Source organism: Polistes canadensis, unplaced genomic scaffold (assembly GCF_001313835.1).
Source record: "Polistes canadensis isolate GaletaPanama2010 unplaced genomic scaffold, ASM131383v1 scaffold_77, whole genome shotgun sequence".
Taxonomy (NCBI): Eukaryota; Metazoa; Arthropoda; class Insecta; order Hymenoptera; family Vespidae; genus Polistes; species Polistes canadensis.
In genome coordinates, this window is record NW_014569624.1 from 174,242 (window position 1) to 187,151 (window position 12,910).

General features: G+C 32.7%; 1 protein-coding gene across 17 annotated transcripts in view; it reads left to right on the forward strand.

The window, feature by feature from the left end:
- LOC106786576 (ELAV-like protein 1) overlaps window positions 1-12,910 on the forward strand; it is a 42,689-nt gene that overhangs the window by 13,047 nt on the left and 16,732 nt on the right. Inside the window, exon 1 of one of the 17 annotated variants that reach the window (XM_014748114.1) lies at window positions 5,817-5,913. The exons of 15 other annotated variants lie outside the window; for them this stretch is intronic. The gene's annotated coding sequence lies outside the window, so the exon portion shown is untranslated. Of the gene's footprint in view, window positions 1-5,816; window positions 5,929-12,910 lie in introns of those variants that run through there. One more of the 17 variants, XM_014748112.1, reaches the window with a different exon arrangement.

The window sequence follows — 12,910 nt, forward strand, 5'->3', positions numbered from 1 at the left end:
TCTAGAAAAATAAAAGAGACAAAGAAAGGTAGGAACTATACTTGCTTTTATTCAATTCTTGATGATGCCAGTCACACGCGACACATATCTATAACTATTCCTCCATTTTATTTTTATACACATGCGACAGCAACAATTTCTATTTACTTTACGTAAGAGTTCATAAGATATATATATATATGTATCTAAGTACATAATTACGTATGTAAGTAGACCGTTGATCGAGGAAACAATATGGAAGGCTTCTTTAGACTAACTCTAATGCAAGAACTTCGTCAGCGTTTGTGATACTTTTCAAATTTCCCGCGCTACGTCCTGAAAATAATTATCAAGTTTCCAAAGGTATTTTCATTACGCTTATTCATGCATACGTATTTACTAAGAATGTAGGTACACATTGTATATTCATCGTAAAGTTATACGAAAGTATTTCTCACGACACGCAATATCAAGCTAAATGATTGGCTCGTAATTAGCGCGAGGTATTGCGACAATTACGTGACTGCTTAATCGATTTACTACCCTTTTCAAGTCTGTCATCCAGTCGAAGAGCGTTCGATAATTTCATACGAGAAAGAGAAAAATATAGACACATTCCTTATTTCTATCTATACAGGATATTTCATAAACGTATATCAATATTTCAAAAGATATATCTATACAATAAAAAAAGTAAAAAGTGTCATATAAATATATGTTTAATATTCCTTAATTTTCAAGGTTCGGATAATTAAAGAGTTCGAAGTGCTCGCCTCTTGCCTTAATACAACCTGATGTACGTCCTATGTAATATATTTTGATTTTATCTAATGTTTATATTAATATTTTCTATCGACATATACAACATTCAAAATTTTGCGTAGTCAATACCTCTTATTCTTACTAATAGTGTTAGCAGCAGTCAATAGCGTTCTAAAATCGACAAAATGGTTTTGTATACTTACGCTGAAATGATCGACATCCATTTTATCTATAGCCATGCCAACAAAACTAAACTAAACGTATGTCGACTTTACTAATTGTAAGAAAACTTCCCGGTACGTAAAATTCCGGATCGTAGAATGTTATCATTCGATTATACAAATAGTTTGTGCAAAAAGCGCACATTTGGAATATTTTATTTAATCACTTATAATTTGAAAACTAATAATTTATTGGGTATATGTTTATATGGCTTTTTTACTTGTTTATTGTGTAGATATACCCCCTGAAATATTAACATGTATTTATATTACATCCTATATAGAAACTTATCTACTTTGTATTTCTTAATATATTTATACGATTCCTTCATTTCTCGATGATACATACCTCATTTTATCGGAAGCTATTTTTTATTAAAAAGTTAGCGTTCTCTTAATATAATGTTTCGTTTGTTACATAGGAAAATTGACCGTTAATCAGCGGCGTTCGCGTCAAAAAATGGATTATTCATAAATGTTTTTCAATTTTATCGTTACCGTTACTTACTTCTTCAATACTCTTACTTCTGAAGCTGGGTTACCGTTTTAAAATAGCTTCGCGTTCTTCTCCATCGCGTTATGTGTATGTATGTACATGTTAGCGTTACTGTGTAAAATCCATTAATTCGTGAAATGACTAGCTAAACACTGAAATTAATTATACTGATCTGTTTAAATATGAAAAAAAGCAGAATTACATATTTCAACTAGACAATATAAGAATTCAGGAGAAGATATCAGTTAAAGTATGAAATTGAAATTTGATCAGTAGATTAGATCGGGTAGAACAGCATGACTAACAGAACATTGGTTTTCAGAATACAGGAAAATATAAGAATGAATAACTATGAGCATTGTTATAGAAAGAAAGCAAACTTTAAAGACGGATCAAATTTCAATTTCATACTTTACTTACTCGCCTCTCGTGGATTCGTATTTATCCCCGTTATTTCTTAAAACTATTAGTTTAAAAACATATTTTTTTGTATATCCTCTTTCCCACAAATGTTTAGTTATTTCAGGTATAACCTAGGATTTCCCCGATTTAACTGAATTATATAATTTTAACGCTAATATACAAAGAAACGAAAAGATTGAAATTTAGTAGAAATATAAACGGGTCTTTTCGGCCTTGTTACAGCAGAGTTCAGTAACCTCGAACAGCTGGACAGAATTTTGACCGAACTATGGTCGACGTGCAATTACATCCGTCCCTTTTCTAATGCGGATCGATGACGGCTACGTAGGTCTAACCCTCGAAAAATATAAATTACGACAGCTGAATCATGACTAGACGGAACGAACCAGTAGAGCAAGCGTTTGTATTCATTCTTTGAGATATATGATCGTGCTGAGACCTTTTTCTTCACTGAAAATGACGATATTTTTTGTTGTATTTTAAAACATTGCAAATTTTTATATTTTTGTTATCTTTTTGAAAATATTTACAAATTATGACACACAATCTAATGACTTAGATAAAGATTACATTGATTCTTGAACTTATTAATTTTTCAATTATTTATTTATTTAACGATAAATCGTGTTATGAAACGATAAATTCATATCACGATTCAATGATTTTATTAAAAAACCATGATATTGTAAATATCAATGTAAGAGATCGATTAGGATAAGTTTGAGATCAACGAGTAATCGTAACAAAGAAATAATCAAATAATAAACGAACGTACATGAAATGTATTAATATTTGTAATGTTTTTAACTAAATCAATTTATAATTTTGTCGAAAATGCAATTTTATTTATATAAAAATGTAGTCAAACTGCGCTCTACATCAAACGTTATAATATACGTTAGTCCGTTCTCATATCTCGTTATATTTTTCCCGCTTCCTTTATTCGAGACGAAATTATCACGCATCATGAAAAAGAAAGTTACTGTGTTCGACATAACTTCCATGGTACGCGGTAACGGAAATAAATATCCAACAACTCTGGGAGTATAGTTATTGGCACAGCAGCCAAATTTTTATCGGTTCATTTCGTCAGTAGTGCATAATTTTGGTTCGTCATCGTTTCAAAAAGAGAAAGAGAGAGAGAGAGAGAGAGAGAGAGAGAGAGAGAGAGAGAGAGAGAGAGAGAAGGTTTACTTGAACGAAAAAATTTAATTTTGAGGTCATATATAAGCACACTTTCACTTTGTTGACCTATGATTTTTTATTTTTTTTTATAATTTTCTTTTCTTAATGAAAAGTATTACCGCACCCACAACAAGACACTACTGTAAGATCAATTGAGAGAAACAAACAATAAAAGGAGTCAAGCGTTTTTAAGATAATCAGCAATATACGTTTATTCGGTAAAAAAACAAGAACAATGTATTGGTACAAAAAAAGAAAGAAAGAAAAGAAAAATTAGCAAAGCTGAATGATCTCCAGAAACTCTATGCTAAGCGTCTCGCAGGACGAAACGAAAGGCGACACCGTGTGTGGCACGTCCGAGATTTGAAAAGGTGTCCAAACGGAAGTGGGGATCGGTGAACCGATGGAGTAAATTGGAGCAGGAACATAATCCAACTTGGGAGGGAGAAAAGGAAGTAGGATATAAGTAAGGTGTACTCTGCAGGTGAACTTATTTTTATGAGCATTGAAAAGTTCATCTACTTTTCTCGACAATCATGAGGTAGATTCTAAAAAATCGAATGAAAATCTAAATTTAATGGAAGTCGTTAATAATTTTCTAAAATTAATACGATTATCTATCTTGAATGTGTTTAAAATCATACTTCATCATTTCTTCTTTCTTTTATGTTTATTCTTTTTATTCCATTTCAATTTTGTAACTTGAAACGTGGATGGTGTAGCGTACGAGGCAAAAGTAAAGAAAAATAAAAGTTTTGAACGTCATATATCTAGTAATTAGACGATGAAAGTTACACGTTATCCTTAAAGATAACGTAGGATGTTATTTCGAGGGAACTCGTTCACGTTTGAGATCCTAGCAGGAAGGTTCAACGAGAAGGACCCTTATCTCGATGCGATAGGGTAGTGGAGCTGGATCAAGAACCGTAAAGAGGTGGTTATGATCTACAACGAAAGTATGAAGGGGTGCGAGGGACTTAGAAAAAAACGTACTCCTTTTTCCAATAGCATACGATAAAGGGATACTCGCATATACATATGTATTTACAAGGGATCAATTATTCCAACCTTGTAATCATTACTTGTTAATTAATTAACTATACTAATAAAACATTAGATTAATGTCATAATAACGAGGAGGATTTGAGAAAAATTCGTATTAATTGCCTTTGTTATGGCGATACACCATCTTACAATTATTATAATAGTTAGTGTGCAAAACAAACACCTCTAATCTAAATAATTAGACATTCGTAGAAAAGTTAACCTTAATATCCAAGGATAATTCAATGGTTAAAGAAATCACACGGAAAACAGATCCAGCCAGCTCAACAACCGTTCTAATTTTTTTCACGAACCCTACATTAGTTTCTTTCTTATATATTTTTTGTTTCGACGAATCTTCTCATAGAGCATCAAAATTTAACACATGAAAATGATGTATCAAGAAATTCATCGCGTCCTTCCTCCATTCCAAGGGCGTCAGTAACTTTGACGTTTTTCTCCTCGTGATACGATATCGCGAACCCTTTCTTCTAAGGGAAAGAATAAAAAAAAAAAAAGTGAGAAGAACGAGCGAAACGAATCATGGCGTCCGCGTTGCAGAGAAAAAGGGTTTTACGTAGGCGCATGTGTCGCGTCTTTCTCGTCGTTCGCGTGCGCATCGTTCGCGATTCGCGTCGCTGCTATCGCGCTCCACCCCGTGGTCGCTATCGGAACTAACTGAACGCGTGCTGTTTCCTTCGAGTCGTATTACGAGCTGTTTGTGAAGAAGGGACGTTATGTGTTCAGTCTATAGGTAGCCTCCGCCCGTAACGCGTCTTTTCTTCTGTTTCCTTAGTCTAGTATTTAACGCTTTAATTTCTTATCTCGCGATATCCTTCCATCATCGCCTATTCTAACTCATCCTTAGCTTTATCTTTTTCCTACTTTTTCAACTAACCGATGCAAACAAATTAGACACACACATACATACACTAATATACATACTGAACAAACGCGTCTAAAGAATATTCACACATCCTATATATATATATATATATATATATATATATATGTATATGTATATATATATATATATACATAGGCTATACACACGCGAGTTCTTTCTCTTTCTATGTCCTTGTTCTTCTTTCTCTACATCTCTCCTTTCCTTCTGGAATAGAGGAAAAGACGAATGAGAGCGTGATACGACGTCAATTTTCATTTTCGTTGTTGTCATCGTCGGTCGTCGGTCGTCGTTGTTGCGTGGTGAAATTAAACGTGTGTGCAAGTTATTAAGCATCATATTTCATTCTGAAGAGTGAAAGAAAGAGAATTCGGGGAGAAAAAAAATATCATTCCGAGAGAAAGGTGAAATATAAATGCTGATTTACGTGCGTCTACAACGTTGTACTTTTCTTTCATTGATTTCTCCTTCCGTTCCGGGCGGCGGTGCGAGAGCGTGATAAGAGAAGAAGACTCGCTACACTCGAGAAAAGAGACAAGAGCCAAGAAAAGAGGAACGTACAGATTGCTTTTTATCTACCGAGTTTTTTCAACTTTTCCTTCAAACGAGAGTTATTAACAGAGTGTCAAGCAAAAAGATAATATATAAGTAAGAGAAAAATAAAGATTTCGTAAGATTATTATTATTTATTTCTTGATGGTCGCGTGCGACGCTAAGTAATGTAAAAAAATTACAGAAGGAAACAGAAAGAAAGAAAGAAAGAAAGGAAGGAAACAAAAAAAAAAAATAGCGAAATAAAAAAGACCGAAAGAAAAGAAAAGTATCGAAAAAGCAACATAATATACACACAAAATTACACAAGAAAATACTGGATATTTTTGGAAGTGTGTGTGAGAAAGGTGAGCGAAGGACAGGTAAGAAGATAGAACACCAAACTTCCTCGTTTTTCTATATCTTTCTCTTTCTCTTCGCGAGTATTCCTTTTTTTTCTTTTTTATGCAATTTTTTCTCTACTCCTGAGAAACATTGAAAAAGCACGTGCCGGCGCGATAGTTTCGCGGAACGTTGACGAGTCGGTTCTCAACCCTCGCTCCTGCCATCTCTTTTTTCTTTTTTCTCTCTCTCTCTCTCTATCTATCTATCTATCTATCTCTATCTTTATCTTTATCTTTTTTAATGCGTGTCCTATCCCCTCCCCCCACCGTACTCTTTCTTTCCTTCCCCTTCTGAATGCGCTACTGCTGCTGCTGCGTGTCAACGTACTCATGTGTGCGTATCATGTATAACATGTGTGTGTGTGCGTGAGCTGCCTTGGGTGGTGGAAGTATTTCTCTCCTTTTCTTTTTTTATTTTTTTTTTTATCTCCATCTCGCTCGCTCTCCGTAGTGCGCTCACGCCAAGTGAACAAGAGAGAGAAAGGGAGTGATAGAAGAACATAAAAGGGGAGCCGTACGGCTAACGGGAGGGTGGATTGGTAAGAGGGGCGGAGACGTTGTAGCAGCGCTCGTATTGATCGGTCCCAGCCACGCAATTTTCATGATCCGTCGTCATGGCCACCTAACCAGCGGCCGAAGATCGTATCTACCGACGTGTTCGTGGAAATCGAACTTTAACCCTTCAGAAATAAACCCTCCACGTGCTTCGCGTTATTACTATAAATCATTACTATTTTATATATTTACTTTTTCTTTTTTTTCTTTTCATCTTTTTTAAGATACGTTATATATATATATATATATATATATATATATATGTATATAAGATATATTATATATATATACATATTTTGTTAATTATTATTAAATATATGTCTTTGTGTATATACTATAACAATTAATTTGTATCATTTAATCATTCGATTAAATGTTTTCAAGATTTTTTTTACAGACCTTTCCGATTTTTATATTTTTTTGGTTCATATCTTTTTTAAACTTTGTGTATTAATAATTTCATTTATATCTAATAAATGTTCTATGAAAACACAATATTTGTATATAAGGATTTTATTGGATAAAAAGATTAATTATGATAGAAATATGGAAGTTATCTCGTCTGACGTAGTACAAGTCCGCGGTTCCGCAAAAACCTTGTTTCAATTCCGTTGGTTCGCCCATCCAAGGAATATCGCGTGTTCTTTCATCGAACCAACGTAACTTTTTTGTTATTTCTCTAAACCTCGTCGTATCTTGTTTATAATATTATTCAACATAAGACACAAATTATATATCATATATATATACATTCATGTATATAATTGTGTATAAAAGCTACTGTTTTATTGCGAAATTTATATTCAAAAGAATATCCAATTCTACGAAACAAAAATTTAATAAAAATTCCCATGGAATAATATTATTTTTGATAAAGTAAATAGCTAAAATGCAGAGTGTTTGAACACGTTTGAATTATAACAGAAAAAGTAACGCTCGATGTCATCATCGTAGTATACCCCAAAAGAGGTAGCAACCCCTTGCATAAACTTTGCATATATATTGTATATATGTATGCGTGCGCTGTGTCCTTCATACATGGAATTATTCCATATTGTATTCATTGTTTCCTGGATAAACAAAACAATATTGTTGTATCCATGCCGAGTGCTTGCCGTTTTCAAGTTAGAGCATCGAACTGTTATATGATATTTTCTCATGATGTGCAGATTTTGTCTCTATCTATCTATCTATCTATCTCTTTCTTTCTTTTTTTCTTTTTTTCGGCCTCCATTGTGGAAGAGTCCTAAAATACGCGCGTCGGTGAGTGCGTTCATGTCAATCGATAACGACGAAGATGCGGTACCACGATAAAACTTGCCCATAGCATACATATATATACTTATTATACTTAACCATGTATATACAATTTTCACCACGCGGAATACTCCCACGCACGCACACGTTAACTTTTTTCTGCAAATACGCGTTTGAATTCTTTCCCCTTTATTCCTTTCGTCGTTATATATTAGTTAGGAAGAAAACGTTGGGTCGTCGTTTAAACCACCTGCGGTGTGTCACTTAGTTTCCTGTCGTGTCTCTATAATTAGAGTTATATACATAACCTCACTTTTCTACTACTTGTTAGTTGGCTGATTGAAATTTTGATCGATTTTACGAATTAGCTTTTGCTCTCTTCGCGTTCAACTCCTATGTTTTCCGAACGAATATTATCAGACATCGATGATCGTAGGTTGCAGAATTCTGATTACATTTTTTGGCCGATCCTTTCATACTTTTTATAATCTTATATATTCTATTATATCATTGTCCATTTATTTTCAACTTTATCCTGATAAACGCGAATTGAACATTCATGATTTATTCTGTGGCAACGAACGATTGATTTGAATGATTTCTTGTTCTTTTTTTCCTTCTTATGTATTTATAATTATCATTGCGAACGAAAATTACAATGTTACTCGTTAAACAATCTACATTCGAGATAGTTTAGATAATTATGTCGTCTACATTTGAGTGATTTAATCCTTTCAACGAGAAAGAAAAGAAGAAAGAAGAAGAAGAAAAGAAAAAAGAGAGAGAGAAAAGAAAAAAAACAGAAGAAACTGCCCATCGAGCAAGTACAATACAACTCTTTTATATCGTTTTTGCTCTTTACCGCTTTTCATTTTGCCGTATGTTGTTCTATAGGTAGTTGCCCCGTCTTACAGTGGTTCTCAATCTTATCTAAAAGAAAGTACTCGTTATCGGGTGACAAAAATGGTACAAATAAAATTTTGTCAAGTATAATTTTAAAAACGTTTTGCATTTAATTCAAATTAACTAAGCTCGCTTAGCTTGAGAACCTTCGAAAACCATGGGAATCGTTATTATTCTGAGAACATAATAGAATCTATCTATCTATTACCCCTAGGACGCCGTGGACAGCTCGTTTGGGGTGGTTATTAAAGTGTGGTAGTGACTACTTCGATTCGGTTGTATGCGTGCATCCATATATTTATGCGAGTTCTGTATGGAGGGACCCTAAGGACAGCTGACGGTCGTATACGTTGTCGAGGCAGTGAAGAGCGATCGAGGTGGGTCGCGGGTTGGGGAAAAGAAGGGGGTGGTCGACGACTGTAGAAGAGGCTGAAGGGAAGTTGCAACGGCGATGTAGAAGGATAGAAAAAGAAAGGAAGAGGGAATTAAAATATACCTTGGTGGCTCGTGCCGCCGGCTGATATACATATATATGTATGTCGTAGCAGCTGTGTATACATACTCGTTTCTCTGTACATGCAACACCCTATATAACAGTGTCTCTCAATCAGTAGTTCACCCTCATGTTGTATGCATAAGCCCTTTTTTTCAAATTGTCCGCCATGTTATCTGACTTTGGGTGGCATGTAAATTCCGAATGAGCCACGTTACCAGTATACGGGCACGGTTATATAGAATCTACAGAAAATCCGATGCCTATCTCATCATATTATAGAAATTCGGTGTGGGAATCATTTTTATTATCTTCAATTCTTCGTTATAATTACACTTAATTTCATTCTCGATCTCTTTTTCAATAATTTATTCTTAACAAATCTTTTTGATATCAATATCGAGGTATGAGGTATGAGAGTAGGTGCGCGCATGGCAACAGTTTTTATAAGGATAATACAAAAGTTGATATATCGGTGGAGAAATAAAGCTTATTAATTATTAATTTGAATTTAGAGTTGAAATAGTGTTCCCTGTCGGTAAGATTTCTGCTCCAATTTTTTTGACATAGAGAAAAACCTACATATTTCTCAATTCTACAAACGATTATTTATCCCTCTGTAAAATCCCTCTGTACTTTGATAGATATTGTAATTATATAACTCCTGTATAAATTTCATGAACTTGCCGGCAACAAAAACAGTTTTAAGATATAAGCGTTTAAAGTTTCATATAGCAAATTTATGACCACAGTTTATAACCGATTTGCTTGCAATTTATATATACATAAAGACATAAATAAAAAAGATTATAAAAAATTTTCCAAAATAGGTTATTTTTCCGAATGCTAGAATGGGGCCTCCTCCCTTAATTCTTTATAACAATAAGTATTTTAATAATTAATAGTATTTTTTCTCGGATAACTTTAATTAAGATTTGTTTTACATGGTTTTTTTTTCTAAGAAAGGATAAGCCAGGATTGTTAAAATGTTTAAATTGAGGATACGAATAATGAAAGTTTGGAAAACACTGCTATATAGGACTAACCACTGCGTAATTCCTTCCCTTCTACTTCTCTTTCATTCGTTCTTTTTTTCTCCTCCCTTTTCTCCTACTCTTTTTTTTTTGTTCAACCCCTAGTAAGTAAATCCCTTTCTTTCTCTCATCTACCGGGTGTCTCCTTTTGATAAAAAAAAAACTTTCACGGGTAAATTGATTTTTCGCTAGGTTCTTAATGAGGCTAGCAAACTTACATTTTTCATTATTTATTTATTTCAAATAAACAAAAGTACAAATATCGGCATTAAGTATTTTTCGTGTTAACAATGATGTAATATGTTTTTATGTATACAAATATGTTGTTTGGTTAAGATCTATAATGATACTTAAATTTTTCTTTTTTTTATGAATTTACATATTATTCGCTAATTTTAATGATTGAATTTCTTGAGAATACTTTTTTTTATAGTCAATACACATTCGACACCCAGTAGATATGTTGTTCATAGCACTTACGATTTTAGTGGTAGTAGTTGGATAGGTAGTAGAAGAAAGAGCGGGGAGTGGTTACACGAGGGAGCCCCAGTCCTTTAATCGTCGACGGGGTTCATTGCCCCTTGAAATTATCCAGTCTCCTATTGGGCCCTTTTCTTCGACTTTTTTTTAACGTCAATACCGTTCGTTCGTTCGTTCGTTCTTTACGATCTCCGTTTCTCTGGAAGTCATTGTCGAACTGAATTGAAATATCGAGTCGCCATTTACTTTTCTTTTTTTCCCTTTCTTGTCTCCCTCTTCATTCGTAGAAGAAGACAAACGTTATTTATAAATATCATGATGTGGAAATTATTATTGTTCGATGTAAAATTTGAAGAGACAGTTGTTGTATAAGCTTAATACAGGGCTGACTCAAAAGTATGTATCCCCCCTCCCATTATCTAAATTAGTTTGATTTTCAGTATTTCTATAATTTTTTATTTTAAATTTTTGTTAAAATTATACAATATAATTAATATGAAAAATTAATAAATAAATGAAAAATAAAAAATGACGCTTTTTGTAAAACTTTTTTAGCTTTTGAGGGAAATGCTCGTATAACAAATTTTTTGGTCCTTTTTAATACTATCAATTTTTCTTTATGATGTTGGTACTTCAAAACCATTGGACCACTAGGTCGGTTCCTTTTATGTCTGATTCAATAGCTATAATTGTAATAATAATTATCTGTAATTATTAATTATCAATGCCGTATTAATAATAGTATATATATATTATTCTCTCAGTTATTATTTATTATAATAACTACTAACATATTTGAATAATTATACTATTAAAAGTATTTATATTATCAATTTACCCATTTTAAGTAAGAAAAGATATATAATCAATATTAACCTCTTTACATAGAATTATATCAAGAATTTTCGATGACCTTTAAATGTCAGAAAATCACTTTGTACACAAAGTAATTCCGTAACTATAGCCATCCAAAACAACATTGCATTAGTATCAATGTCTTGTATAAAGTATAAAGTAAAGCACATAAAAATATTGAAATAAAATATATATTTATCTTAGTTAGCAGTAAAAATAATTCAAATGATACGTGTTCATTACCGTTGATGTTCATCAAACGAAAAATATTTTCGCGATTACTACATTTAATAAATATTTTATATATTTATATTATATTATTATAATATGTTTATTCTCATATATGTAAATATTCGTATAGATTTATATTCTTTATTGTCCTAACTATAAGCAAGGGCAAAAACGAGAAAAACAACGGACGATGGTTTCTAAACGATTTTCTGCATCCGTGTGTTCGTGTTTGGTTAGCTTAACTTGTTGTTTTCTCGTCCTTCGCGAATTGCCTCGTAGTTGGTCGTTTCGTCGAACAACAAACTATTTATTCTATTTTTTTTTTCTTTTTTCGTTTCCCTCTCTTCTTGTTTATATTTAATTCTACGTTTTTTTTTCGGCGTTGCTACGCGATGTGCTGCTTGTGTGTACTTATATTCATATTCTTCTTTTTCTTGTTCTTTTTCTTCTTCTTCTTCAACCTATCGTGTAGCACAATCGATATTGTTACTCGAAGAAGTAACAATCCTCTAACATCTTAGAAATTTCAGTAAATTTTTATCCTTTTTATTATATATATAAGTCACTTAAGATTGACTTTTTCAACCATTTTTACTCATATTAATAATTAACGAGTATCGTTTAATTCGATTGTACGTAAGTTAATATAATTAAAATAATTTTGCGTCAAAGTTATCCTGTGAATAATTTTTAATGAATATTATGATTAACAACAATTGAACAATTAAGGACAGGTGAGTGGTCCAGTCACGTTGAATTACTAGTTCCTGGCATGAACATATTTAAACCACGTAGGCACGATTAATAATATGGATGAGTGACCGTCCGGAAAAAACAAAAGACAAAAATCGTATGCTGTTGACTCCAGACAGGCGAAACAAGACGCGACCTCTCTGATAGTATTGAATAAGTGTGAGAAAGTATTAATAGAGAAGTAGCTCGAACCCGTAAAAGGGAGAGTAAAAAGATGAATTAAGGAAAGGTGTTTTAACCGATGACACTGGAACGAGGATTTGGAATACACATATATTTATGTTTTTTTTTTTTTTTTTTTTTTTTTTTTATATCTATAATAATTATTTATGATTACAGAAAACACCTTTTAATCCTTTTTTTTTTAATAATCAATTTGAATTGTTCTGCTTTCTCTATT